Genomic DNA, 5,930 nt, shown 5'->3' with positions numbered 1-5,930 from the left:
ATTTGGAATAAAACAGCAGCTGCTAGGGCAATGGCAGGTTGCATAAAACAATTCAACTGGTATTAATGGCCAGCAAAATTCATGCATTTTTGGGCAAGCTTTGGAATTGTATTTGCTTCATGTAAATTGCTTTAGGACACTTTTTGTGTAAAAAGCAATGAATAAATAAACCATACATACATACACTGCCCGTTGCCACCTTCTCTCTCCCCCCCGCCCAATACACCAAGAGGGTGTTAAGGATTCCATCGCTCACTGGGCCTTGAAAGGAAAAAGGGATAGGAAGTGTCAAGGCAGCAGTATCATCCTTACCTTCCTTCACCTCCATTTCGAATGGGTGCTGGTTCTCTGTTCTCTTGACCCTCACTTTCTTGCAAACAGTGGCAGAAAATTTGCAGAGGAGGCCGCAGCAAAAATGACTAGTGGGAGCAGACTGACTAAAGGGGCTGTAGCCTAGAAGTAAAGCACATGCCTTGCATGCAGAGTGCCCCAGTTCAGTCTCTAGAGTTTTTCTTTTCTTTTCAGGATCCCTTAGCTGGTGGTAGGAAGCTCTTGCCTGAGAACCTGGAAAGCTACTGTCAGTCAGAGGTAAGGATGGAAGGATCTGTCCATTTAGGTTCTCTCAGTTTTCCATTCCAGTCCTCAATTCAGTTCCCCATATTTCTGCAGTTATTTGTGATTTAAAAAAAAATCCTCATGAAAATTCTTCAGCATTTTAGTGTGAATTTCTGTATAGAGTTGTGACTAATGTACACATTTTTGCAAGCATTTTTGTATATTATTTTCACTGATATATCCAGTTTCATACACATTTCCCCCTGATATATGGAGTTTTGTAAATATTGGTTGGTTGGAGAACTGCATTGCAAAATTCAGATAAGTGTGTATTTTGAAGGACGGCTGTGTTTTGGTTCTTATATTGTTTTGGAAAGTGTGAATTTGACAGATTAAACTTTAAATGTGAATTGAATTTCTCCTCCATTCCTAATCAGAGGTCATACTAGACTACATGAGCAAATAGCCTGACCTGAGCATATAGCCTGATCTGTTTAGAAGCTTAAGGCTGCAATCCTATCTGTGCACAATTTAAATCAGAAGGACTTAATGCAAAGTAAAGACCACACAGAACTGGGCTGTGAGATTACAAAGCTACATGGAGATTAACAGAGTTCAGTAGTTTATTCCAGGCTCTCACTGCATGTATTTATGATCTCAAGAATAAATTCAAATGCAAGGATTAATTTCCTTTGAATCAATATCTTAATTTAGTTAACGCACTGGAAACATATTAACATGTTTGCATTCTGACCAGGACTAATAATCCTAAAACTTCTGCTTATAAAACACATTCCTAACTTCCGCTGTAAATCAATATACACCATAGCTCTTCTGTTATCCTAGGTAATTCATTCCATATGTTAAACCACCATACAAAACTCAGTCTGCTTCCGATCGAACCCAGGCTAGAGCTCATTTTTGAGCCTATCATGTGGCAGTGATGGCAGCGAAGAAAGTGCACTTCTTTGCCACCATTGCGTCTGCCCAGTGCCGTCTGGCAATGCTTTTCCTGGTGGTCCGGGGTCTTTTGGGCTTTGGCCCTACATTAGACTCTGAGCCCTCAGTGGCTCATTGTGACATGTTTGCGAGGCACTTTGCAGATAAAATTGCTCATATTCGGACTGACTTGGACTCCTCATTAACTACAGTTGTGCCAGATGTCCCCGAAGCTTCCTCCGGTCATTTTTCTATGGATACTTTTCAGCTTGTAAAGCCTGAGGATGTGGACAGGATTCTGGGAGAATCGAGGGCCACTACTTGTTCCCTTGACCCTTGCCCATCCTGGTTAATCAAATCTGCCAGAGGGGGAGTGGCTGACTGGCTGGCATATTTGATTAACACCTCCCTAAGGGAAGGTTCTATGCCAACATTGTTGAAGGAGGCTGTGATAAGACCTTTGTTTAAAAAGCCTTCGTTAGACCTGCGGATCTTAACAACTTCCACCCAGTCTCTAATCTCCCCTTTCTGGGCAAGGTGATTAAGAGGGTAATGGCTGCTCAGCTCCAAGTTTTCCTGGATGAATTGGACTATCTAGACCCTTTTCAATCAGACTTCAGGCCTGGTCATGGGACGTCGCCCTGCTTGATGACCTACACCAGGCATCAGACAGGGGGAGTGCATCCCTGTTGGTGCTGCTGGACCTCTTGGTGGCCTTTGATACGATTGATCATGGTATCCTTCTGGGCTGTCTAGCTGGGATGGGATTTGGAGGCACTGTTTACGGTGGGTCCAGTCTTACCTGATGGACAGGACCCAGAATGTGGTGCTGGGAGACTACTGCTCGACCCCCTGGCTGTTGGCCTATAGGGTACCGCAAGGTTCCATTCTGTCTCCCATGCTCTTTAACATTTATATGAAACCACTGGGAGAGGTCGTCAGGAGATTTGGGGTACAATGTCATCAATATGCTGATGACACTCAGCTCCATCTCTCTCTAAGACCTGATTGCAGGGAGGGAGTGCTCATCCTAAACCGGTGCCTGGAGGCTGTGAAGGGCTGGATGTGGGCTAACAAACTGAAACTTAATCCAGACAAGACGGAAGTACTGCTGGTCAAGGGAAAAACTGCACCAGGTACGGGGTTGCAACCTATACTGGATGGGGTTGCACTCCCCTTGAAGGAGCAGGTCCGCAGTTTGGGAGTCGTCCTGGATCCTGCCCTGCTACTTGAATATCAGGTGGCTGTGGTAGCCAGGAGTGCTTTTGGCCAACTCAAACTGGTCTACCAGCTGCGTCCGTTCCTGGAAGCAGTCGACTTGGCCACAGTGACACATGCATTGGTGACATCGAGGCTTGATTACTGTAATGCACTCTATGTGGGGCTGCCTTTGAAAATGGTTTGGAAATTGCAGTTGGTTCAAAATGCAGCAGCCAGAATGTTAACTGGAGCACGGTGCAGGGAGCATATCACCCCTGTGCATTATCGACTCCACTGGCTCCAAATTTGTTTCCAGGACCAATTCCAAGTGCTGGTTCTGACCTTTAAAGCCCTAAATGGCCTTGGACCAATATTCCTGAGGGACCGCTTATGTACCTGTCCGGAATTTGAGATCATCTGTCTCTGATCTCCTCTGCGTGCCTGGAATAACAGACACGGGAGAGAGCTTTTTCAGCTGTGGCCCCCAAGCTTTGGAATACCCTACCCCAAGAAGTCCGCTCTGCTCCCTCCTTTTGGTTTTCCGGAGACTTCTGAAAATGATCTTGTTCCAAAGAGACTTTGGGAGGGACTGAAGATAGAGCCTGACACTGATTTTATGCCTTCTATGTTAAATTTTACCTTTGTAGTCCCTTTAGTACCACCCCCTATATATATGTGTGTGTACAGTAGGGCCCCACTCATACCACAGGTTACGTTCCAGGCCCCCACTGAAAAGCAAAAACTGCCAGAAAGTGGGGCCCTACTGTATTCCAGCCACCGGGCTTCAGCTGACAGCGATCAGCTGGAGCATGGGGGGCTCCAGCTGCTGGGCTCCAGCTTACAGCAATCAGCTGGAGCACATGAGCTCTCCACGCTACAGCTGATCGCCCCGCTGGTGCCACTGTATTAGCGGAATGCTGAAAAGCGGGGCCCTGCTGTATGTGTATGTGTGTGTGTGTGTGTGTATATATGTATATATAGTATTTTATGTATTTTAATTGTATTTTAATTTATTTTAGTGTTTCTATGATTTTACTGTTTACAATTTTATTATGTACATGTTTGATTTTATTTTTGTAAGCCACCCTGAGTGCTCTATTATAGGGTAAAAGGGCGGGATAGAAATATTTTAAATAAATAAATAAATAAATAAATAAATACAAAAATGTTCCCCCATCCGGAAAAGAAATCATATCCTGCTTTGCTTCCTTAAGGCTATTAAGCATCCGTGTTTTTCCATACGTACACATACAAAGTCATTACCTTCACATTTTATTTATTCCTGCTTTTAGTCTAGAACATTTTCCATAACGCATGTAAACATAAGCTCTTCGTTAGGGATGGAATGATCTGTCAGATTTGGTTCTCTGCGTTTCTCATTTTTCCAATTTTAAATTTGGTTCTCCACATTTCTGCAGCAATTTCAACTTTTTAAAAAAAATCTGCATGAAAATTCTTCAGCATTTTAGTGTGAATTTCTCCTAATAAATATATTCTTGTGTGCTGTTTTAACTAATGTACACATTTTGCAAGCAATTTATCCTAATGCATTTTTCTGTTATTTTCACCAATTTTGTGCACATTTGCCCCTAATATATGCATTTTTGTAAAACAAAACCCTGCTTGCTTAGAGAACTGCATTGCAAAATTCAGGTAAGTGCGAATATCAAACTGTGTTTGTGTTCTCATATTGTTTCAGAAAGTTCAAATTTTATACATTTGGCTTTAAATGCAAACTGAATCAAATTTCTCACCCATCCCTACTTCCCCAACGTGGTACCCTCCAGAAGTTTCAGACTCCAACTTCCATCAGCCCCATCCAGCATGATCAATGCTTGGGGATGATGGGAGTTGTAGTCCAAAACATCTGGAGGGCACCATGTTGGGGAAGGCGATATTAAAACAATAAGTATCAATTTAAAACCAAGACAGCAGAGATAAGCTACAAGGGGAAAAAATCTGAAAGCTAAAACATTCCTCCTTTCAGGACAAAATGGTTCTTCAGTACACACCAACCCTATTTTATGGCTTCACATACTATACTTCTCTAAGGAGTCTGTAACAAAAGCCTTTTCCTTTAAAAGAACCAAAGAATTTTATATTATGCATAAGAATTGGCTTTGTTGCATTACAAAAGCCATGTAACCTTCATGATCATGCAGTGAAATTCCTTAGGACTGAAGAAATAATAGCCACAAGAGTCTGTGGTTTATTTTATAGCAAACCAGGATGCAGAAAAACCAGAATAAAATATAAATGTTGATTTTCCTCTGCTTTCCCAAACATCCCAGTTTTAAACATGCTTTAAGTATTCATGGATTAAGCAACCTTTAAAACTTGCCCTCCCATCTAAAACCATCTGCCTGGTTAAAAATGCCTTTTAATATTTTCTAAACAATTATCTCAACAATGCATGACTAGGCAGCTGTGAAAACTGTGTCCACCATTTTGTATCTTTGTTGCAGACTTGTGAGTAGCCACTGGCCTGGTCTACACATAGAGCAACAGAGGTTGCAGAACAGACTATACAGGCTGGGGGCCTATTTTGGAATGCTCCTTCAACTGCAAGAAGAAAACTAGCATATCACTGCAAAGGGAAAGGGCTGCATGTTAGACCCTTCCTATGCTATGGCCTATGGCCATACTACCCTGAACACGCCTCATCTTGGAAGCTAAGCAGGATCAGGCCTAGTTAGTACTTGGATGGAAGACCACCTGGGAATACCAGGTGCCGTAGGCTTAGAGGAAGGCAATAGTAAACCACCTCTGAATACCTCTTACCATGAAAACTCTATGAATATATCCAATAAGATTCATAGGGTCACCATAAGTCGTAATTGACTGGAAGGCATATAACAACAAAGGTAATTAACAGATAACGTCCAGCAGCCAGGCCGTAAATCCATCAGGCTCGAGGCAAAGAGGCCCGCAGCTACAGTCAGTGTAAATACAGAAAGTGTGAAGAACAGATGAGTCCTGGCAAAGTCCAAAGTCAAGGTACCAGAGATCCAATGAGACAGGGCAGGGTTGAAGACACGCATAGCACAAGCCAGGCTGGCTACAAGGAGTCATGAAAGGTTGACGTTGTTTCCAGCAAGAGCCCCAAGCCACTCACAGCCTTTTAAGCTCCCCTTCCTGATTCAGGTGCTAGCAATCAGGCCTCCGACTCCCAGGAGCTTGTAGCCTTAAACGGCCAGAACGCCTGCATTGCTGTGCTATTCACAGGCGTCTTCACT

General features: G+C 43.2%; 1 pseudogene; it reads left to right on the top strand.

Annotated features, from left to right (window-relative positions):
• Positions 1 to 5,325: 5,325 nt before the first annotated feature.
• On the top strand, positions 5,326 to 5,434 carry LOC133365677 (5S ribosomal RNA; annotated as a pseudogene).
• The last annotated feature ends 496 nt before the right edge of the window (positions 5,435 to 5,930 follow it).

The sequence above is a fragment of the Rhineura floridana genome, chromosome 10, assembly GCF_030035675.1.
Source record: "Rhineura floridana isolate rRhiFlo1 chromosome 10, rRhiFlo1.hap2, whole genome shotgun sequence".
Lineage (NCBI taxonomy): Eukaryota > Metazoa > Chordata > Lepidosauria > Squamata > Rhineuridae > Rhineura > Rhineura floridana.
The sequence above is the reverse complement of the archived record's forward strand: the minus strand, read 5'-3'. Positions and strand labels throughout refer to the sequence as shown.